The following is a 25,654-nucleotide window of genomic DNA, read 5'->3' as shown; positions in this document are numbered from 1 at the left end:
TAGAGTGTGAGTCATAGATAAAATTTTTACAAACATTCAGTGTGTGCAGCTAGTAGGATTTTGTAAATGTCACATATGTGGCATGAATATGGATTTGACAAAGATTCTGTCTTCAAAAATGTCAGATAAATATACGCTTACATTCAGAAAAAGACGTAACACCTTGAATGATTGAAGATAGGACGTTCATATTGATAGGACATTTACATTAGTATGTTCTACAGAAATTATTAGCATTTGAACCATGTCAGTCCACGTTTTCAACGTCAGCATAGATATCGCGGTGCAAGACCACCTACTGGTACAAAGTGCTTAGGTTCTCGTCGATATAAACCGAAGGTGTAAGGTGTCAGGCAAATCCAACACCTTCCATGAAAACCCTGACATGATAAGCAAATCCAGTAGTATGTCACATAGCTCCGAATAAATCGTGACATTAAATTAACCAAAGTAATACGAGTAATGAATGAGCAAATGAAATACCACAGACTAACACAAGAATGCCTAAATGCATGTCATACCTTCCCACCATGAGACAGACGCAGTTCCGAGGGGAGAAACGAGAACAGAAGCCGAGAGCAGAAATGTGTTAAGCTAGAAGGCCCTACGATAAGGAACGGACACCTACGTCGCCAGCTAATCGCCAGAACCACCCCCAGCCCATGTTAAAAGCTAGAGCCCTCCAGAAGAACAGTATAGATCTTACGATCTCCGTTTTCCGGAGCAGCAACGCTCCAGCAGGTCGCAGGGAATGGGCGCGGACCACAGAGGAAGCTCCTGCAGCCGTTGGTGGAGGGGGTAGGCTACAGGCATATATACTGGACCAGGTCCACTCGAGGAGCAGTCTCAGGTCGCACCTGATGAAGGTTACGAGCTACGTGACCGAAATATCGTGCAAGTACGACGCTGATATCCGGCAGATCACCCGACAACCCAAGATGTCATTAGATCGCCGGGAAAGCCTGAAGAGTTACAGTAAAAATTATAATTATGTCGTTCACATTCAGTGTAACGTCCCAACAAAAAAAAAAATAAATTCACTAACGTGGTAATAATACAATGTAACTAACCTCTCAATTAAATTGTCGCTCACTTATGACTTTTCAATAGTTGACTATGAATTTAACCTGGTAAATTTTGGACGACAGCAGTGCTATGTCATGGCCCTGCAAGATCATTCTGAATAAAAAAAAAGGAAAAATTCTTACGTCAATGAAGTCGCCGGATAACGCATATATATCTGCTATTACAATAAATTTTTCTGGCACAGCCCTGTGCAATGCTGGCCGATAGATCTGTAATTTATGAAAGGAAGCAACTGATTTTTTTTCTTTTGCAACAATCGGGATGATCATGGATGGGAGAAATTAGTAGAGTCTTTAAATTGAAATGAATGGTTGTTAAAAGCTACTTTTTATGAGGAAGATTATTATTACGAGATTTTTAAAACATTTATATGGGACTTGAGATAACATTACTACATATGTGCGAGGCTGCTTTTTACCTTATGTAATCGCTGCACCACGACCAGGCCAGCCAACACGATACACCAGACCAAACCAGAGCAGACTCCAGACTAGCAACAACTTACTGCTACAACTACACAGTTCCTACTCTGCAGTCAACACTGCTCTCTGGTCAGAGACCTTGCATATCGCAGGCAGCGCATGAGCAGTACAGCGAAATTACATCTGCTCGGACCTGTTACATAACCCTCCACTGGGGAGGGGGGGGGGGTAAAAATTAGGCAGCGATGGTGAGTCAATTGGACTTGCCATGAGCAACAATTTTTTCTAAAATCTACTTAATTAACTAAGTTTACAGTCACAGAGTATATACATATATATAAGTGCAGAACATGAAATGAAATAGAGTGCACATGTACTGAGTACAGAACATATCAAGAAATGTCAAAATGTATACGCAATGAGCACAAAACATATTAACAAATGACATAAAGTGCACACGCACTGTATATATTTTTACCATTTTACAAGAACTAGGAAAGGAAAGGGAAGGATTGCATCATGGTTGTAGCACAGTAGGTTGCACGTAGCTGCACTGAAAGTCCATATCTTTCTACAGAAGCACAACACCAAGTGAGACAGTCTGAAGTTCTCTTCCCTGAAGTATTAATCAGAGTAGCCAAGACACTGAAATGTAGTATTAATATTCAATGTTATCATTTTGGTAGTATATTAGGTACACCAAACACTGGGACCATAATAACATCTCCATCGTTCAAGGTGGTGGACAGCATGATGTGTCAACACCACATTCTTGTAGAATCCATACTCTTTCACCAACGTAGAATTAGTGCAAAAACCAAATATAGGATGGACAGGACAAACGGATATTGCAGTAATTTCTGGTAATTAGGTCAGAAGATGAAGGACTTTAAGTCTTACGCTAGTCATCATTGAGAATTACACTAGTCTATCAACTGATCTGAGTAATTGTTGGCACTCATTGCCTAGTTACTAAACATTTCTGTACTATGTATGGAGTATTACAGAACATTATTCATAAGTCATCTAATTACAGTAAATATTGGCACTCATTGGACAGTTACATAGCATTTTTATGCATTATTCAAAAGTGATCATTCAAAATGAGAGTTAATTATTGGCATAGCATTTATAGAGTATAACAAATATTATTTACAGAAATTATTGGCATAGCATTTATGCATTATTACAAAACATTATTCAGTATTACTCAGAAGTCATCATTCAAGTGACATAGGACATATTTAAAATGTAACACACTGTAACTATTACTCAAGGTCTGTGGTTAGAAAACATCATTCAGTATTACTCAGAACTCATCATTCAAGTGACATAAGACATATTTAAAATGTAACACACTGTAACTATTACTCAAGGTCTGTGGTTTAATAATACATAGATATAATGGATTCAATACATCTGAGAAATCTGCATTATATTTAGTACTAGAAATATCTCTTAAACTAGTCGCATTATTTGGGACTGGTAATACATTTTTTGTGCTAGCAATGCATTGCGTTGGGATCGATAATTAATTGCTGGGGCATGAAAATATTTTCTTTTGACTTATTGCTGCAAATAACGATTAATAACGTCATTCGTCATGAGTCAGCTGTAGCAAGGTTATGAACAAGTAGAGTATATGTGATCACATTCATGAATGACACACACAAATGGGTAAAAAAAAATGCTAGAACTAGAACAGGTTTAATGACTAACTGCTTATAGCACATTAATTTCATGAATAGCTTCTCCTGGAAAAATTCCAAAATGGATTATTCAGCTGAAAGATGAAACGCATATCATGCTGAAAAGTAGTGAACTTCGAATTAACAGGTAATGAAACGTGTACTCAATATGTATGTACTCTAGCTATCCTTTCCAAAACATTCAGTCATTATACCATGCGATATAAGACATCCTGTCAAAACGAACTGCAACAAATACTTAAATAACTACATAGCATTTCTTAACTAACAGTAAATATATAAACTTCATCATTATCCTCATCTGCAAAGGTAAACCTCATTATTCATATTACCATAACTTCATCACTATCATCAGCTGCAAAGAAAAACTTCATTATTCATATTAGCATATTCTTCATATAACTATTCATCATCATTCATTATCATCTGCAAAAAAGACACTTCATTATTCATTATTCATATTACCATTTACTTCATACAACTATTCATAGTATAGAGATTCTTATTTCTAGCATGTTTCATCACTAAAACTAAGATGTGTAGTTCTGTCTGACAGCGTGCATCAATCGCCTCGTATTCTGAAAGAAAAATAATTAGTTAAGACTGCTATCATACGATGTGTATAGTATATTCTTGTTAATGCTTGTTAATTCTGATCCATTTACTCTTCATGACGAGGTATTGCATTTTCTTTCGTTCATTCCGAAGGTGAAATTCACATTTCATAGTAATCCACTGTGGTTTGTTTAATTTATTTCTTTTACACGTTATTGCTTTCTGAAAATGATGAAAATGGATTAATATCTTGCATTTAAATCATATACCCATTAAATAAAAACTTGTTTCTAGTGATATAATTAAGCATACAGCATAGCATGACAGAAAACGTATTATGTCAAAAACATAGAGTGTTCAGCTGCAAAAATTTACGCACAGTCTCATAATGCAGAAGCCAAAAGTGTAGAATAGTCAAGATATTGAGATATCATAAGGAAAAACGTCAAAGTCAACTGGTGTTTGTTATATCTTAAAGATAACAGGATAACAGGAAAACAATCATACATACACGAAAAATGGAAAATGTGCACGGTCTGATATATAACGACAAGAAAAGGGACCTGCTAACCTAACCTTGCCGGGCATTTGCCAAGAAAAAATATGATAATAATCAGTAAGTACTCACATACATAGAATTGCATAAGTGGTCACAAAATATGTAAGTTTATCTGGAAAAATGTGCACGGTCTGATGTGTAACGACAAGAAAAGCGACCTGCTAACCTTACCTTGCCAGGCAGTTGCTAGGAAAAAATATGATAATCATCAGTAAGTAGTCATATAAATATAATTGCATAAGTGGTCATATAAAAATCAGGAAATGGCATTACAGTATGATAAATCATAAAGTATGTTCATTCAATAAAGGGTTTAATATTGGAGACATGGTGATTGCCCCTGCTTTTTCTGGTTCTCAAAGTTTCGACGTGTACTACATTGGGGTGAGGAATGCTGCGAATTCGATATGCACCTGCGTATAAAAGCTCAAATTTACTGCATCTACTCTTTCCTCTGTTGGATAAATAATGTGTGCGTACTAATATCTTCTGTTCAATGTGAAAGTCACGGCGTGTTCAAACCTGTTTTTGCTCTCTTCTCCGGCGCTCTGCGGCACGTTTGGTGTTACAAATGCATTCGAAATAGTTTTAGCAGTAGCTTTGCGTAACGGAGTGAGGGTTACAAATTTCGAAGTGAGTTCAACAGCGACAAAGATGTAACAAAAACCTCTATTAGTTCTGGGAATCGGTCCAAAAATGTCTACAGCGGCCATGTGTCTCAATTTAACGGGTACGATGGGATGTAACGAAGGAATATGTCAAGTCGTGTCTGGCAGATTTTACATGACGCCAAAACTCGTCGAATACGTTTCTCCATGTTCGCAAAATAACAGTTCTGTCTCAGTATAAGAAAATATTTTCTGGCTCCATAATGTGCGTAACTTAAATGAGTATGCCAAATTAATTTGTTAACAAGCTCGTCAGGAATACATACTAACCAATTGTTGCTGTCAGGGAGAGAGCGGCGAAACAGAATATTATTGCGTACTGTATAATGGTTTCTAATGGTAACATTTTTCTTATCTTGCCAAAGTCGTTTAATTTCTTTCCACACGTTGCCTTTGATCTGCTCTTGTGCTATGTCTCGTAATGAAGTTTTGAAATGCGACTTGTTGAATATACATGACGCTAGAATTTGCTTGACAGAAGTTGGTTGCGTTGTCTTGCTGATTGTTGCTGAGAGGACGAGATAGTGCGTCTGCTACAACATTTTGTGTCCCGGGAATGTGAACACTTGTAAAATAAAATTCCTGTACATAAAGTTTCCATCTGCTTAACCTGTCATGTGTAAATTCAGCGGAAAGTAAAAACTGTATAGCTCTATGATCTGTGTAAACGGTGGTATGTCTTCCATAAAGAAAATGTCTAAATCTGGTAAATGCCCATACAACACATAATGTTTCAAGTTCTGTGACAGAATAATTGCGTTCAGCAGGTGACAGAATGCGACTTGCAAAGGCGATGTTTTTCATTACTGTAGTACCGTCTTCTTCAACTTCCTGAAAAATGTGTACTCCTAAAGCGGTATTAGCACTGTCGGTGGCAATGGAAAAATTTCTAGTTAGATCTGGGTGTGATAAACGTGGTGCATTCAACAAAGCATGTTTCAGATTAGCAAATTCCGACTGTGCTTGGCTATCCCAGGACCAAATAGCGTTTTTACCCGTCAATTGGTATAATCTAGGGGTGTCTAAAGCAGAGTAATGAACAAATTTGCGGAAAAAATTAATTAATCCCAAAAAGCTGCGTAGTTGTTTCTTCGTCGTAGGAACAGTAATGTCACGTAAAGCTTGAAGTTTTTCCGGATCAGGCGTAATGCCTTCTGCTGAAACTACATGGCCAAGAAATTTTATGGAAGTTTGACCAAAGTGCGATTTGCTGAGATTAATTGTGAGTCCTTGTGCACGAAAAGTTTGCAACAGTTGTTCAAGAATCAGATTATGTTCAGACCAGTTAGCTTCTGCAATAAGAATGTCGTCTACATACGTTATGATTCTGTCTTTAAGTTCTGTCGGAAGTATACTATTCAAATCGCGAATAAATGCTGCTGAAGAAATAGTTAAACCGAACGGTAATTTACAAAATTGATATCAGTCACCAAAACAGAGATAAGCTGTGTACTTTCTGCAGTTCGGATAGAGCTGAATTTGCCAAAATCCCGATTTCATATCTAATGTGGAATAAATAGCAGTACCATGAAATTTCTGTAGAAGTTCTTCTAGTGTTTGAGGACGATCTGTTTCATTAATAATAATGTCGATGATGTGACGCGAATCAAGTACGAGGCGAAGTGAAGCATCCTTTTTCTTAACAATATGGAGCGGGTTTATGTACGGACTAACTGCCGGTTCAATAATTCCTTGGTCAAGCATAGCTTGCTATTCTTTCTTAACTTGTTCTCTGTGAATATATGGAATGGGATAATGTTTGGCTTTGAACGTGTCGTGCTGTTTAACTTGAAATTCATACATAAATCCGGACATAGTACCAGGGACCTTGTCAGAAACTGGAGCTTGCTGTAACAGAATTTTGTGTAGTTGAGTACGTTCGTCGTCTGTATTTGCATTGCTCTGTTTAACTTTATCAGAAATCGTCTGTATAACGTCATAGTCGGCTTCGTCTGGAGTATTATAGTTGAGTACGTACGTATCTGTGAACAATGTGGAATGACAGTCTATGTTACGTGATGCAGAAATGACCTCTGTCCGATTAATTGTTCTTCTGCAGATAAAGAGTGCTGAAATTCTAATGCCAGTTGTATATTTTCGTCCTTTAACATTAAATAGGAATTTTGAAAGTCAATAATTGCGCCGTGCTGTACCAGAAAATTCGTACCTAAAATAAAGTCTGTTGTCAATAAGGGAACAATCCAAAAATTTGAGTGAAAAGTATGACCTGCAATACAAAATGATAAGTGTGTCTGTAATTTTACGTCTACTCCTTTACCAGATACTGCTCCTTTTACTTTAGTTTTGCCTAATGATAACGTAGGATAGGTATTCTCTTTATTACATTCGTTGAAAGTTTCCTCATTTATAACTGACATAGGGGATCCAGAATCGATTACTGCTGAAAATTTGGATGATCCAATCTTTACTTCGATGACAGGGTGGGAAATTGTTTTTTGAATAACTGGTTTTTCCTGAAAAAGAGTGTCCCGGATGTCGTCAAAAGTAATAACATTTTCGTGAACAAGATTCTGTGTGTCAAAAGTATTGCTTGCGTTGCTGCAAGATGCAATCTGTACTGTATCTAGTCAAATTCTTTCTGACGTGCGGTTATTCGCGGGAGGATGGTGTGGTATTTCAACTATTTGTACTGTTCTGTTATTTCTTACTGACGTATTGTGTTCGGGATGATACCGACTGTCTGGTTCATTCATGATAAGCTGTTGTTGCGGATGATTTTGCTGCTGGTAAGACCTACTGTTATTAAACGTACGCTGAAAATTGTGCTCATTACTTTTACGTCTGTCATGTTAATCACTGCTATACGGCGCATTGCGATAGGAATTGAGATGACGTGTTTTCTGTACGTAGCGATTTCCTTGTTGCTGTGCGTTACTATTTGGCGGAGCCGACGCTATACGTGTAGGCGGCGAAACATTAAAGCTTGGTTGACCTTGCACATTACATTGTTGGTTAGGTATGCTAACCGGCTGGTTTTGTTGTTGTTGTGGGGAAAACCTCTATTGTTACCAAAATGTGGATCCTGTTACTGATAATTTTGACGATACTGATAATTAAAATTTTGTCTGATATATTCTTGTCATTTCAGGAGTGTCTAATGAAAACTGTCACTTTCGGTAAAATTTGTCATATCAGGTTTTCTTTACTCATTCCTAATTCTAGATAGATCGATAGTTGAAGAGCTGTTTTGATAGATATAAAGGATAGTAAAAGAGAAGGCAGCAGTGCAGAAAACTAAAGATGAAATAGCACTACTACGGCTCGGGTCCCTGTGCACGCTACGGCACATATTCATCGAAGTGTAATGAATCCCCTGTGGTCAATTACGCGCTGCAAATAAATTTTAGCTTCCACGTTACAAGCAATGCCGGTGAAAATTCAAAAACAAATTGTTGTATCCAGTCCATTGCTAGTTTCTGCATTACAGGAAATGCCGGTGAAAATTCAAAAGAAAATTGTCGTATCCAGTCGAATGAGTGAATCTGTGTTCTGTCATTCTTAAATACCTTAAATTTTCTCATCAATAGAAAGTGCTTATTATCAAAATTATCGTCTCTACATGACTGAGCAGGTTCAGGTTTGTGTAACAATCTGTTTGTCTGTGACTGTTCTGAATCTAAGACACGTACGCTCTCTAAATTACAAAAGTTACACTGGCTGAGTGAGTGTGACAAATGTTCGGAATGTGGCGTATGCTGTGCCGTGTTAGAGGCTGAAACATTATTCATCTCTGTCACTTCTTGCTGTAAAGTTGGCAATTTTCTACGTAGTGTATTATTGGACGAACCTATCTCACTAATCGTCTGCTGTAAATTTTGGAATTCAGGTGTTTGATTAAGCGAAACTGGTGACGTATCGTCTGATTTGGTGTCATTGTTATTTTCGATAACATCAATACGACTGGCCAATTCGTCATATTTAAGTCAGTGCTTTTACCTGATAATCGTTTTTAGTATCACAAGCATTGATTTGTTTTTGTATTTTACGTGTGGTTTTGTTCAATTTCTTAACGTCTGCTTTGATATCATCGGGATCCTGTATTAATTCTAACTTTTCAAATCTGTTGGTCATTGTGTGTCATTGTATGTCTGTTTTTGTTTTAAGATCGGAGATTTCATCATGCAATTCGGTGTTCAACTGTTTGATTTCGTCTGATACTGTAGCAATATTGTTGTCTATGTATGTTGTTGCTTTCGTAAACAATTTACGCTTATCTTCCTGTCTTTGTACAGTAATTGTTTCCATGACTTGTTGCTTTACTTTATTCTGTTACTGTATAAATTTACTGTAACGCGTTTCACTGTTGTGTAGGTGGTGATTAAAACGTTCGTCAATTTGTCTATTCTTTTGGTCAAATTTCGTGTCTACTTTCGCATCAAGTGTGCGTGAAAGTTCTGCTGACATTAATCTCAACTCGTCGCGTATCTGTGTTGCGTTTTCGGAACATTGTTTAGCGACTGCACTACTTTCATCTCTAAGTAATTTCGTTGTGGCTACATGTGTATTACTTAATTCTTGTGCAACAGATCTAATTTCTTCACTACTGTTCCTAGCACAAGCCTTAATTTCCTCACGTAATTGTTCTTTAGTATCATGACGTTGCACGGTAACGGCTGTAATCCGTTCACTAAGTTGTTTGTTCTGTTCGTTAAGGTTGTCGTATTTTTCATTCGACTGTTTGAAACTTTCATTAAGTTGTTTGTTCGATTCATTAAGTTGTTTATAATTGTTGTCTTGTTTTTCATTAAGTTGTTTGAAATGGTTGTCGAATTTTTCATTACGTTGTTTGTACGATTCATTAAGTCGTTTGAGATTTTCGTTAAGTTGTTTGTGCTGATTGTCTAGTTTTTCATTGATTTGTAGTAATAATACCATAACTTGATCCCAGCCAAAATTAGCGGCTCTATTCTCTGTGCTGTGTGATGATGTATCTGTATGTGTCGCGTTTTGTATAACCATTTGGTCATTCTGTGATTCTTGAAAAGGTTTGCCAATCGGATGTGCACTGTTAGTCACTACATAGAAATCAAATAAATCTGACGTATTCTGACTACATTGTTCATATTCGTGAGAAAAATTTAACTGTTCACAATTCAAATTTTGCAAACCGGGTGTGTCAAACTGGGCAGCGTTCATTGTATCGGAACGTGCCGCGTCATCAATTGTTAAATTTACAGTGGACAAATGGTTCACATGGCTCTGAGCACTATGGGACTCAACTGCTGTGGTCATTAGTCCCCTAGAACGTAGAACTACTTAAACCTAACTAACCTAAGGACATCACACACATCCATGCCCGAGGCAGGATTCGAACCTAGCAGTCGCACGGTTCCGGACTGCGCGCCTAGAACCGCGAGACCACCGCGGCCGGCTACAGTGGACATAATTGAATTTGTTTGCTCATCATTAGCATTAAAGTCATTACTAGTGGTCGGTACGCACTGATTGTCTGTAAATGGAGGATTATCATTATTACACAGAGTGTCGCAAGTATTATCGGTCAAATTATTCGAGTCGGCTATTTCAGTCATTACACATCGCGATGTACTGTTAACAGTTTTTCGCGGCATTTTTTACAAATCAAAATTAAGCACAAAATGAAACAAAGACAAAGCAAAAATGGAACAAACACAATTACAACAAGGAGCAATAAATTGCCGATGATCTGTGAAAGAAAGAGTGACAAATTAGTAAATGCGTTGCGCCAGATGCAAACTACATTTAAGTAAATAAGAGCAGATATATGACTACTTCTCAGAAATTCACAAAGAAAATACGATCCTGGCCGGTTGTCGCCAAGTTTAACCTCCCCACAAAGTTCTTTCTCATTTAGAGTAACCTCAGAAAAATTCCTAAACATCTGAACAGTAAAAATTATAATTATGTCGTTCACATTCAGTGTTACGTCCCAACAAAAAAATTAATTCACTAACCTGGTAATAATACAATGTAACTAACCTCTCAATTAAATTGTCGCTCAGTTATGACTTTTCAATAATTGACTATGAATTTAACCTGGTAAATTTGGGACGACAGCAGTGCTGCGTCATGGCCCTGCAAGATCATTCTGAATAAAAAAAAGGAAAAATTCTTACCTCAATGAAGTCGCCGGATAACGCATATATATCTGCTCTTACAATAAATTTTTCTGGCAGAGCCCTGTGCAATGCTGGCCGATAGATCTTTCATTTATGAAAGGAAGCAACTGATTTTTTTTTCTTTTGCAACAATCTGGATGATCATGGATGGGAGATGTTAGTAGATTCTTCAAATTGAAATGAATGGTTGTTAAAAGTTACTTTTTATGAGGAAGATTATTATTACGAGTTTTTTAAAACATTTACATGGGACTTGAGATAACATTACTACATATGCGCGAGGCTGCTTTTTGCCTTATACAATAATACTCAGGCTCCGGCATCGCTGCACCACGACCAGACCAGAGCAGACTCCAGACTAGCAACAACTTACTGCTACAGCTACACAGTTCCTACTGAAGTCAACACTGCTCTCTGGTCAGAGACCTTGCATATCGCAGGCAGCGCATGAGCAATACATCGAAATTACATCTGCTCGGACCTCTTACAAACTTAACTGCTTTTTCGACGTTATCTTACCAGCTAACTAAAAATAGGAAAGCCTTGAACCCCTTCCACTAAATTTAGTTAGTATTAAGATTCTTTTACAGGGAGTGCAGTGGAGCTGACGCTGAAATCATTAAGTATTTGGTTATATCATCGCTAGTCTCACTGAACTCTTCTGAACTCTACATGTCATGTGTGGTCTGGCGTCTCCTTACCAGCAACAGGTCCCAGGTTCAAACTTGTCAATTCCCTAAAAAACACGCTGAGACCGTCGCTGCGCGAAAGTGGTAGGGAGACACGACTTAGAACAAACAGAAACCACGCAGAATGTTAGACAGGTAACAGATTAGGGTGACTTGAGCAGAGCGCATGATGCCTCGTAGACGTACGCACGAACCGTGTTGTTAAATCAATGAGTTTGAAAGGGGGCGCATTATTGGCACGCGAGAAAGTGATGCATCCATCCAGAGAAATGTTGCTCGTGTGTATTCGAGTGGGACCAAGTGTTTCGGCAATGCCACAGGCGGGTGCAGAATGGTTCACCAAGGCCAGTAGATCACGGCAAGATGGGTCAGGTTGCACCACTCCGACCAACCCCCGGGAAGATCGACATCTCATCCGATTGGTGCTGTAGGGCCGATCTGTGTCCACCTCAGCTCTGGCACAACGGTGGAACACGTCGTGCACTATCAGAGGTGACAGTCCGTCGCCTTTTATTACGTCATGAGTTATGTGCGCGTCGTCCACTTTGCGCCTACCTTGCAGAATGTGCATAAACATGCTAGACGGCGATGGTGCATGGAACGACGTTACTGGGGACAGGAACGGCATCAGGTAGTGTTTTCGGAAAAATCTAGGTTCTGTTTGTTTGAAAAAGGTGGCTGCATTTCGGTTCGCCACTGACAGAGGGAACGGCATCACAATGCCTGCAATCGCACAAGACATACAACGCCAGCTCAAGGCTTTATGGAGTGGGGTGCTTTTGGGTGCACCCATAAATCACAGCTGTTGTTTGTCCAGGACGCCGCGGCCAGTGCGACCTACGTGAATGACATCCTGCGACCCGTAGCCACACCCTTTCTGCACAACACTCCAGACACCATATTTCAGCCAGACAATATACAACCACATGTTGCTGCACGAACACGTAACTTCTCAGCGTCACAGGATGTCAGCCTTTTTCCCTGCCCGACCAGATCACCAGACTTGTCGCCAATAGAAAATGAGAGGGATGTGATGAAACCATAGGTTCAGCGCTGTGATCCAGTGCCAACCACCAGAAATGAACTTAGGAACCAGGTGAATGCCGCATGGATGGTTACACCACAGGATGCCATTCGCGCCTTATACCCGTCGATGCCATCAAGCAGAGACACGTTATCAGTGACCAGGGTGACCCCTGTGCTCACTAGGCAGCAGGACACATGCTTAACCGAGGTGTCTAAAATGCTAATCATTTCTGCGGAACATACTTATGTACATGTCTTGTGAATATGAATGTCCTATCCCTAGTCGTTCAACGTGTTCTTTTTTTTTCTTTTTTTTGTCATGGACATGGGGTGTATGTGGAGATGCAGACGGGAAAAATTATGGATATCTCTCAGGAGAGGCACGTAATTCGAAAGGTCGGTGCTGAACTTTAGAATAATAGTTAAGCTCACGTTTTATGTTTGTTATGAATGTTCTGTTCGTTCTGCCATTCATGAGACAGGAGATGCATCTGCCACTGTCGTGGATTGGTTTTCATTTTTTAGGGAGATTTTTGCGAGTTCATGAAATGTAGCGGTTCACGACCGGGGCCAGGCGTCAAAACTGAAGCCGACAAATCTCATTTAGGCATCAGAAAGAATGAAAAGGGAATGAAGTCGTTGAGCTATGAGTTTAGGAGCAGCAGGTTACGCGGCATGGTGGGGAATTATATCGATCTATGTTATTTTCAGAATGGTACCGAATCGTACTAAACAGTTTCTCGCATCTTTGACTCAATAATGCTTAGAACAAGGGTTTCACGATAATGTCTACTGCGTTATCTTTACACAAGGAGCTCGGTCGTAAGGGTAAAACTACTTGGTAGTAAATCAAAGAATGTGCTAATACAACTGAGGAGTGGAAAGGGGGCTATAAAATCTGTTGATGGGAGGGTTAAGACGGTGTATTTTCTACTGTCGGGGTCTTTGGATGAGTATTTTTGGCGCGAAAGCAATTCCAAAGGGTTATGTGCATTTCAACTTTTAACGAAAATAATTAGCGAACACTACAGCCAGCGGGTTGTTAGTTAAGTGTGGTAGGGTTTACTGTTTTCCAGTTTTTAATGTTTGATTTCATTCAACTGGTATGGTGGGGGTTTCACAGTATTTCGTTACTTGAAGGGGATATGTTTTTGCTTTGATTAGCATGGAGAGGAGGGGTTTATGTTGGCTGTGGTGGCTTCTGTGTAGGGGGGGGGGGGGATAGGTGGAGGGTAGCCGCAGTGCTTGGATCGTGGTGTTGTTTATGGTTATTATGGAACAAAAGGGAGGATAGGTTGGGGTGGGGCGTGTTTTGTGCAGAGCATTTCGTTTTTCCATTAGCATGTTAGGTCATCATTTCGTTTATTGTGCAACAAGAAGAGAATAGAAACTGTTGAAATGTGGTGCTACAGAAGAATGCTGAAGATTAGATGGGTAGATCACGTAACTAATGAGGAAGTACTGAATAGAATTGGGGAGAAGAGGAATTTGTGGCTCAACTTGACATTCTGAGGCATCAAGGTATCAGCAATTTAGTATTGGAGGGAAACGTGGGAGGGGGGGGGGGGGGGTAAAAATTTTAGAGGGAGACCAAGAGAAGATGAATACACTAAGCAGATTCAGAAGAATTTAGGTAGCACTAGTTACTCGGAGAAGAAGAGGCTCGCACAGGATAGATTGTGATGGAGAACTGCATCAAAGCAGTCTTCGGACTGAAGACCACAATAACAACATTCGGTTATTGTTTGAAGTGTTTTAATTATCACAGTATTTACCTTTTTCTGTTTTTTATGTGGTTCTTTTGCCAGTATCGACCTTTCATTCCTGTTCAATTGCATGTTTGATAGGTTTATTTATAATCTGTCCTATTTTCTTTTTTTGGGGGGGGGGGGTTGAGGTATGTGTGCTGCCCTTTCTTTTAGGATAACTACTTATGGTGTAACTCTTCTTCTGTTGCTGCAAGTAAGTAACCTTGAAATCGACAACCAGAGCTGACCTTTATAGGTCAACACTAGTTACCGATTCCAAGATAGGCTACGCATTTTTGTAGTTGGCGTTTAAAGGAATTTAATTTTTGAGCCAATTGCCTCTACTGTTGAAAACAATGAGAAATCTTGCATTCGACAAGCACTGTATATTTGACCTGTATAAGTGAATTCTGCTTGCTGATTCTAAAGTCTCTTACATTCACAATGTGAGTACTGCGAAAAATAGCGAATCTAGGAATCAATAACTACAATTGACCTATATAGGTCAGTTCTAGTTGTCGATTCCCAGGTTTGTTATTTATTGTGCTTCTGTAGCGAAATCATACAGTTAAACCTTTAATGAATTAGCAATCGACACCTACTGAAAAATCTCAAAGAATGCACAGTACACGCCTACAACATTGTATGTGGTATTAATCTAACTGTGAATTCCACGTTCCGTCATTATCTCATTTTCGTTAAGGGATGGACTGTTACCTCGTTAAGGATTAATCTGTATGATATCGCTCCCTGTACAACTGCAAAAAAGGGATAAATAACAAATCTTGGAATCGACATGAACAACTGACCTATCAGTTGTGGTTAATGAATTGAAGATTTGTTATTTTTCATAGTATTAGAGAAAGGAACACATAAAGCAGATATCCTATAACAAAGAATCACCTACACCTACTGAATAAACGCTGAAAATAATGAATCTTGGATCCGGCACAAGAACTGGCTCAATTCTAGTCAACGATTCCAAGATTTTTAATTTTTTCGCAATTTTCATTACTTGCGTAGTGTCTTTCCCTTTAGGATTTCTGTGTTGCTTTCTCCTTATTCCACGTTAATGTGCTTTTACTTTTCTGTATGTTAGTATTTATTTCATTTAGCTGTTGTTGCGTGAGATCGTAGTTTGTATGCATCCAAAACACCACCTTTCCACAGTTGTCGCATTAGATTCAATATTAATTATTAAGATTTGCCGCTATTGCACAATATTACGAGTTTACGATGCATGACATTGTACTGGACTTCAAAGGTCGTCAGTGTTTTATTTCACTTACTCGCGTAAATTACGATAATAATGTCATCCACGCATTTTCCTTTCTTCTGTTGTTCTTTTCTTTTGTGTTACTTCCATTTTTTGCGATATAGTTCGTGGCTACCGTATGAACTGTGATTGTAATTTATCTTATATATTTGTATTACCTTCTTTTCTCAAATACATTGGTTTATTTGCGATGAAACTTCGTTGTTTTCAAAGATCGCCTCTGTGTAGGTGTAACGTCAGTGGTCAAAGCCGACGGATGGAATCGGACACTAGAATTTACCTGATCCACGCCGCATCACGTAACATGGGGTCAGAGACTTTCTCGTTACGTAAAGCAGGACGCGAAGCAATCTGTCGATCTGACAACAGAGTACAATGCTAGTGCATGCACAAGTGTCTCAGGGAACACAGTTCAGCGCGAATTGTTCGCATGGGATTTCGCCGCAGACGACATCTACATTTTCCCATATTGACCCAACTACGTTATCAATTAAGATTGCATCAGCGACTGGATCATAAAGATTACTTCATCGATCAATGGAGAGGTGTCACATAATAGGATGGTTCACATTTATTGTTACACCAGGTCGATGGCCGTGGCATCGAGATGAACTGCTGCTGAGACGTACATGATGCCACGGTTGGAAGCCGATGGGACCAGTATTATGCCACAGGGGACGTTCGCCTGCTCCTCTATCGGACCTGGGTAGTAATCGAAGCACAATAATCGTTGTTGACCACGTGAAGATTAGTGCTGAGCACTTGACTCCCTTGATCCTTGAAGTCTTCCAACGAAGGTGATGTCATATTCTGTTCGTGTCACAAGGTTGGAATTATAATACGACTATTTGAGGGACATAATAGTGAACTCTCGTAGACGTCTTGGCCTTCAGGTATGCCGGATCAATAATTCAGTGAAACACATATGGGATGCTATCGTGTGCCAACTCCGCGCTCTCAGTTTACTGGAACTAAGTGACATGTGGTTAGATGTCAGGTGCCAAATACCAACGGAAACATACAGGGTGTTTCATAAATGACCGGTATATTTGAAACGGTAATAAAAACTAAACGAGCAGCGATAGAAATACACCGTTTGTTGCAATATGCTTGGGACAACAGTACATTTTCAGGCAGACAAACTTTCGAAATTACAGTAGTTAAAATTTTCAACAACAGATGGCGCTGCGGTCTGGGAAACTCTATAGTACGATATTTTCCACATATCCACCATGCGTAGCAATAATATGGCGTAGTCTCTGAATGAAATTACCCGAAACTTTTGACAACGTGTCTGGCGGAATGGCTTCACATGCAGATGAGATGTACTGCTTCAGCTGTTCAATTGTTTCTGGATTCTGGCGGTACACCTGGTTTTTCAAGTGTCCCCACAGCAAGAAGTCACAGGGGTTCATGTCTGGCGAATAGGGAGGCCAATCCACGCCGCCTCCTGTATGTTTCGGATAGCCCAAAGCAATCACACGACCATCGAAATATTCATTCAGGAAATTAAAGACGTCGGCCGTGCGATGTGGCCGGGCACCATCTTGCATAAACCACGAGGTGTTCGCAGTGCCGTCTAAGGCAGTTTGTACCGCCACAAATTCACGAAGAATGTCCAGATAGCGTGATGCAGTAATCGTTTCGGATCTGAAAAATGGGCCAATGATTCCTTTGGAAGACATGGCGGCCCAGACCAGTACTTTTTGAGGATGCAGGGACGATGGGACTCCAACATGAGGCTTTTCGGTTCCCCATATGCGCCAGTTCTGTTTATTGACGAAGCCGTCCAGGTAAAAATAAGCTTCGTCAGTAAACCAAATGCTGCCCACATGCATATCGCCGTCATCAATCCTGTGCACTATATCGTTAGCGAATGTCTCTCGTGCAGCAATGGTAGCGGCGCTGAGGGGTTGCCGCGTTTGAATTTTGTATGGATAGAGGTGTAAACTCTGGCGCATGAGACGATACGTGGACGTTGGCGTCATTTGGACCGCAGCTGCAACACGGCGAACGGAAAACCGAGGCCGCTGTTGGATCACCTGCTGCACTAGCTGCGCGTTCAAATGGTTCAAATGGCTCTGAGCACTATGGGACTCAACTGCTGTGGTCATTAGTCCCCTAGAACTTAGAACTACTTAAACCTAACTAACCTAAGGACATCACACACATCCATGCCCGAGGCAGAATTCGAACCTGCGACCGTAGCAGTCGCACGGTTCCGGACTGCGCGCCTAGAACCGCGAGACCACCGCGGCCGGCCAAGCTGCGCGTTGCCCTCTGTGGTTGCCGCACGCAGTCGCCCTACCTTTCCAGCACGTTCATCTGTCACGTTCCCAGTCCGTTGAAATTTTTCAAACAGATCCTTTATTGTATCGCTTTTCGGTCCTTCGGTTACATTAAACCTCCGTTGAAAACTTCGTCTTGTTGCAACAACACTGTGTTCCAGGCGGTGGAATTCCAACACCAGAAAAATCCTCTGTTCTAAGGAATAAACCATGTTGTCTACAGCACACTTGCACGTTGTGAACAGCACACGCTTACAGCAGAAAGACGACGTACAGAATGGCGCACCCACAGACTGCGTTGTCTTCTATATCTTTCACATCACTTGCAGCGCCATCTGTTGTTGAAAATTGTAACTACTGTAATTTCGAAAGTTTGTCCGCCTGAAAATGTACTGTTGTCCCAAGCATATTGCAACAAACGGTGTATTTCTATCGCTGCTCGTTTAGTTTTTATTTCCGTTTCAAATATACCGGTCATTTTTGAAACACCCTGTAGTAAAGACATGCCGAATTTGTGTCACACAAATCCTCCGTCGTATTACGTTCGAAAGACGGACGAACATGCTATTAAGCAGGTGGTCATAATGTCTGGCGTCATCAGTGCATATGGAATTGTCTTATCACAATTACAAATGCTGCTTACATACTGTAAATATTATAGTAACAGTAAATACTGTCTTTAAATATAAGAACAAGTTATATTGGCGCCAACTGGTGACCTTCTTTATCGGAAATCCAAAACTACTATATGATTATTCTTGCCATCGGAGAAAATATGTTTACTGTTTAAGACCTCGTCCTCGTAGGGGTCACTGGAAGCGGTGCACTGATACGAAGTGAAATGCATGGGTAACATGTGTAAAGATGGCCTCCTGCACTGATTTAAGAAAACAGTAGACAACCTAGGTCAAACTGGCCTATGGGGGATTCGAGCCATACTCCTTCCAGATACTGGTATCCTAATCAACACGATAACTATTTCATTACTAACCTTGAATTTACGAGTTTCCAATTATTTACATCTGTCTTCAGGAAAACAAAGTGATGTGCATGGCAGAGGTTGTTTCTTAGAGTACCAGAAGATCAACTCGTATGCCAAATTATATCGTCCGTCCCACATACTGTGGAACTTAAAAAAATTAAAAAATAAAAGTCACGTGTCATCTAGGGTCAGCTACCATACGTTAGAGTGATATATCGTTGGTTACAGGAATTGTAGCGAATTCGTAGAAAGAAAATGCCGCCTTTCACAGAAGAAAGGAAATATTTGAAACGTTACACTCTGCTCCACGTATGCAGCCAATTGATACCATGTTTAGGAAAGAACTGTCTCCTTAACTTCAACATATCCAAACAACATGGATGTGATTACGAAAGCAGCTTACTTTCTACAAGCTGTTGTTATTTCTGCTCGCTTATGTCTTATTTCGTGATCAGATAAATAGAACAGCTCTGCAAGTAAATATAAATTTGAGACTGTTTCTGTAGCCGATTTTTAAAAACGATATAAATTGTATGTTGACGGAACAGGACCTATCAACTACCACATACTTATTGTTGAGAAAAAATCGAACTGAGTTATATTTCTATTAATATAGGCCAACAAACAAACGAAAGAAAGAAGCTATCAACACACACATAATGTTAACCTACCGATTCCATATTTTGCTAACAGTCATTGGATCTCGACCAAAGCGAGCAGCATTGTCGCGATACGATAAACCGCAATGGCAATAGGCTACAATCCGCCCTTTATCAAAGTCGAAAACGTGATGGTACGCAATTCTCCTCCTTACATGAGGCATCACAACAACGTTTCACCAGGCAACGCCGGTCAACTGCTGTTTGTGTATGGGAAATCGGCTGGAAACTTTCCTCATGTCAGCATGTTGTAGGTGTTGCCGCCGGCGCCAACCTTGTGTGAATGCTCTGAAAAGCTAATCATTTGCGTCTCACAGCATCATTTTCCTGTCGGTTAAATTTCGCGTCTGTAGCACGTCATCTTCTTGGTGTAGCAATTTTAATGGCCAGTAGTGTATAAATCTATATTTGCGTTTTTTTAACTTTTCTAGGTCATAAGATCAGTATTGCCTCTAGTGTTCTAACAATTCTTTGGAAACCAAGTTGATAGTCCTAGAGGTCTGTTTCTATCACTTTTTCCATTGTTGTGTAAATGATTGTCAGTATTTTTCAACGATTAAAACTTCTAATTATAATTATATTACAGTAACTGAGTGAAAATCATGCAACTGTTACGTTTTACTTGCAGATTGTCTGACTTTGAAATTCTGATTACATTTTGTGATCTAGAACAAGCTTCGCTATTCTACTTTTGAATATGAACATTAAATATGTAAATTACTTTTAAAGTAAGTGACATCAGTTAATCTAAACTGAACCTTACTATACGTAAATAAGACTGAATATAAGTAATGGCTATCAATAATTCATAATGGCTTTGTCACGAAACAATCGCACCCAGTGCCTAACTGTTGTATATCAAAAATATGCCCTACTAAAAAGAAGCATCTACTGAATTTATATAAAATTTGCAATTCTTGATTTTATCTCAGGAAGTTATTTTGGCCCTACAACTGATAACTCGGCCCTTCTCTGTCTGTTTATTGCAAATATATGAATTCCTGAACTACATCTACATGAAATAAATCACTGCGCGGCAAACTGCCTTATCTTTTTCTTATTTGAGGCTGCTTCCATAAATTAGACTTTTTTAAATAAATTAGACTTTTTTAACTCTCTTTCAAAATGCAGCTCACTATCCACGAAGTAGTGCAAGACATGACAGCGCAATTTAAACCAAATTAATTTTTCATTTAACAATGGGGATTAGCTTCAAAAGAATATTTGTAAATGAACGAAAAGGTGTTTTTAAATTACATTAAATCCCTTTAATAAAGTGTGGTAACGGCCTTGCCGCAGTGGATACACCGGTTCCCGTGAGATCATCGAAGTTAAGCGCTGTCGGGCGTGGCCAGCACTTGGATGGGTGACCATCCAGGTCGCCATGCGCTGTTGCCATTTTTCGGGTGCACTCAGCCTCATGATGCCAATTAAGGAGCTACTCGACGGAAAAGTAGCGGCTCCGGTCAGTGAAAACCATCATAACGGCCGGGAGAGCGGTGTGCTAACCACATGCCCCTCCTATCTGCATCCTCAAGTGAGGATAACACGGCTGTGGGATGGTCCCGATGGGCCACTTGTGGCCTGAAGACGGAGTGCTGAGTGCTCTTAATAAAGCAAAGGTGATTCAAATTAACATGGACTATAGATTTTTCTCTGCATTGTTGTACACCACAAAAATTAAATTTACACACAATATTTAAATTACCTAAGATTTGCTGTCCGCTTTCCTAATGAAATACTTTTAACCAACGGTGGCAGAAGAAAGATCATTAGAATACTGACCACGTGACTGATGATTTACTCTGGATACCAACACGTAGATATTTTTAAACGCACTGAAATTCTTACACTACAGTACTTAACTCGCCTAGCGCTTACAGCAAGTAAAGTTTAAGACATATTTGGTTTTTCCAATTGAGCAGTCTCTCTACATAAGCCTCCTAAAAGTCATCCTTTATCATTAATCCTCAGTTACTATACAGGAAGCATTCTCACGTAAAATTCATTCCCTATGCGACACATTCACCACCCAAACTCCTCATTCTGTGGCGCTTCATCTCCCTCTCTCTCTCTCTCTCTCCCTCTCTCTGCAACTGATCCGTCGCTCGTCTGAGCTCTATTCAAAATTGTAAGTTCTGGTAGCCAAATAATACGTTTCACTTATGTGTTCAGGCATGCAAAGTTGCTTATAATGGAAAACGTAAAAACGAACTAATTCCATGATAAACAACTTTCACTATGACTTACTAAACTGGTAGTTTTGTAACTTTCACACCTATCTGCACATGCTTTCTTCATGAGGTCAGAGGTAGCTTCCCCTGTCTCATATTTCTTGCCCACCAGGTGGAACAGTTTTGTCATTGCTGGCTCTCCCACGGACATCAGCAGTTCTGAGGATATGTCGTCTACCCCAGGGGCCTCGTTTCGACTTAGGTTTCTCACGGCTCTGTGAAGTTCTTCAAGATTTCATATTCATCAGCTTCAATTTACCTTTCTATAACACTTCCTTCCAGTTCATTTTCCTTGTGTAGCCTTCCGAATTTCATCTTTTTCTTTTCTGCCTACTACTGATTTTGCACCTGAGCTCTTGATATTCATAGAACCACTTCTCATTTTTCCAATACCCTCTTTAATTTTCCTTTAGACGGTACCCACTTTTCCACTAGTTATATTTCTACAGACTTGCATCTATGTCATTCCTGCTTAGCCACTTTGCATTTTCTGTATATTTCATGTTTTAGACGTTTGTATTTTCTTTATGTTGGTTCATTTGCTACATTTTGTATTTTATCCTTTAATCAACTGAATTCAGTATCTCTAAAGATTTATACTTGATCCTCAGCTACATTCACTCTTTCATCTCTCAAGGCTACCCGTTCATCTTCTACTCTAATCCTTTCCCTTGTTTCAGTCTATCGTTGCCTATTGCTCCCTGTGAAATTCTCAACCTGTGAGTCTTTCGACTTATCCGGATCCCATCCCCTTAAGTTCCAGTCTTTCCGAAATTTCTTCAGTTTTAATTTACAGTTCATAATAAATAAATTGTGATCGATGTCCAAATGCGCCTCTAGAAAAGTTTTCCAGTTTAAAATCTGTATCCAAAATCTCTGTCTTGCCATTATATAATCAGTCTGAAACCTTCCAGTTTAAATTATGCTCTGTGCAGAATTCTACCGTGTGGCTCCTTCTTTCATTCCTTTTCCCAGTCTGTATTCTTATACTCTATGGTACTTTACGATAATCGTCTAACACAATGTTCCGCTGTTTATCCGTTGTAATTTTGCGAGATTAGCGTTTATAAACGGTTTTTTTTACTCTCTGGCGGGTGAGTATCGAAAAGAGCTGGAATATTGATTATTCTTAATAAATATTCGGTACTGACACGGTAGCTATGCATACTACTTAGTCTGTTCAATCAAACGAAGAATTTATTTGTGAAAACTAGTATAGTAAGTTACACAGCTACAGAGTGAGTGAACAGTGCTAACTTCCAGGCAGCGGAACTCTAGTATTACCCATAGATACTTTAATAGCAGTGAATGCTATGCGTTTAGGATGCCTTTCGTCCCACCAGAGTTGGGTCGCTCTCAATCTGGAGTCTGAGTGGCTTACAGTTCAACGCGAAGCTGATCTTCCTTTCCTACAGACCGAAGGAACTAACGGATCCTATGAGCACTTTTTCCTAGACTTACTGCGTCAGTACTCTAATTTTGTTCCTTGTAGTACCACAGACTTGCACATACTAACAAAGTCCCCCTGTTCACAGTTAACTTAACCCCATCCACCGAGATTATTTTAAGTAAAAGATTGAGCGTAATACTTGTCTGAACACATAATAGGACGGAACAGCACTTGAAGCTTTATGACTGGACACGCAGCAGTCTGTATCTGTGATGCAAAACGATGGAAGATTTCATCGGAAAGTTGATTAGTTCCATCAAAAATACTGGCAATACTGTGGTACTAACTACCAAATACAAGGCTTTCTGTGGCTGAAATACTGCCAGTATTTCTGATGCAACAAATTGTTTTCATCACTTGCTCCTAGCGAAGACGATGAAAGTCACCGACGAAATGTCGAATTTTTATTCTAATATGATGTGGTAAAAATACAGAGAGTCATTAGTACAAGGAAGTCATGATGATAAACATTGTTATAAAGACTTTCCTCTGCTTTTTATTAGATGTAGAGACTAATTTGTATCAGTGCTCAACCCTTTGTCTGCAAAGTCTTGTACCGTATGTGATTAATAAGTCGTCACAATATTTCGAGCAGTCTTCCGAAGTTTTAGGTTAGAAATTGCATTGTGCACGGTGTCGTATTAGATATCATTAAATCTGATCCGGTTGGTAGACGGTTTTTTTCTTTTGTTATAAAACGAACTCCAGCAAAACGTTATTTAGTTTCAAATTTTCTACAGTTACGCAGCTGTAGAACAGATCACTCACCTTTCTTCATTTTTAAGAGTCATTCGTGTTCACGTGCCCTACTGGCACCATTCCATAAAGGCTATGACTAATGAAGCCCTGCTGGCACTGGTGCGTGTTTACGTTGGAAGGCACCTCTGTTGGTGCTTCCTGCTTCCACTGAGCCTACACTTCTGTTTTACTTTATGTCTACGGAAAGGAGATACGGAGTAATATACGAGGTGTGGCTAGAAAAAATCCGGACTAGTACTGGTGAAACAATAAAACGAATGCAATAAGGCTGAAAGTCGCGTGGCCTGTCACGTGACTCTCGCTCCGCCTACTGCTCGAGTTTCATCTGCCTCCTGCGCTCAGTCTGCCCGTGGCGTCTGTTTTAAGTAGTTGACGTTTTGTCTGTGCGTCGGAAAATGTTGAGTGTACAGAAAGAACAGCGTGTTAACATCAAATTTTGTTTCAAACTAGGAAAATCTGCAAGTGAAACGTTTGTAATGTTACAACAAGTGTACGGCGATGATTGTTTATCGCGAACACAAGTGTTTGAGTGGTTTAAACGATTTAAAGATGGCCGCGAAGACACCAGTGATGACACTCGCACTGGCAGACCATTGTCAGCAAAAACTGATGCAAACATTGAAAAAATCGGTAAACTTGTTCGACACTTTCCTTGTCAACTCCTGTTAACTCAGACACTGCTCTGATTGTTAAACGGCGATCTTGTCGAACAAGTTTACCGATTTTTTCAATGTTTGCATCAGTTTTTGCTGACAATGGTCTGCCAGTGCGAGTGTCATCACTGGTGTCTTCGCGGCCATCTTTAAATCGTTTAAACCACTCAAACACTTGTGTTCGCGATAAACAATCATCGCCGTACACTTGTTGTAACATCACAAACGTTTCACTTGCAGATTTTCCTAGTTTGAAACAAAATTTGATGTTAACACGCTGTTCTTTCTGTACACTCAACATTTTCCGACACACAGACAAAACGTCAACTACTTAAAACAGACGCCACGGGCAGACTGAGTGCAGGAGGCAGATGAAACTCGAGCAGTACGCGGAGCGAGAGTCACGTGACAGGCCACGCGACTTTCAGCCTTATTGCATTCGTTTTATTGTTTCACCAGTACTAGTCCGGTTTTTTCTAGCCACACCTCGTATCCTCACAATCAGTGTTATGCTCGTTAATTACTGTAATTCGATTAACAAACATAAAATTTACACGTTATATTCTTACATCCCATGCTCATAATGTGCAGACAGTAAAATATGTTTTATTGGTTACTCATGGAGGCTCGAAAGTGAGATTAATCATACTTCGACAACACGAAATTTTAAAAACACCGTTATGTACTCGAATTTCGGTAGTTGTGTTACGCGGCTGCAGGGGCCGGAGTTTGTTCTATCTCAAAGCCAATTACGTAAACATGAAACGGAGTT

General features: G+C 39.7%; 1 pseudogene; it reads left to right on the top strand.

The window, feature by feature from the left end:
• The first annotated feature begins 21,066 nt into the window (after positions 1-21,066).
• Positions 21,067-21,184, top strand: LOC126261165 (5S ribosomal RNA; annotated as a pseudogene).
• The last annotated feature ends 4,470 nt before the right edge of the window (positions 21,185-25,654 follow it).

The sequence above is a fragment of the Schistocerca nitens genome, chromosome 5 (assembly GCF_023898315.1).
Source record: "Schistocerca nitens isolate TAMUIC-IGC-003100 chromosome 5, iqSchNite1.1, whole genome shotgun sequence".
NCBI lineage: Eukaryota > Metazoa > Arthropoda > Insecta > Orthoptera > Acrididae > Schistocerca > Schistocerca nitens.
The sequence above is the reverse complement of the archived record's forward strand: the minus strand, read 5'-3'. Positions and strand labels throughout refer to the sequence as shown.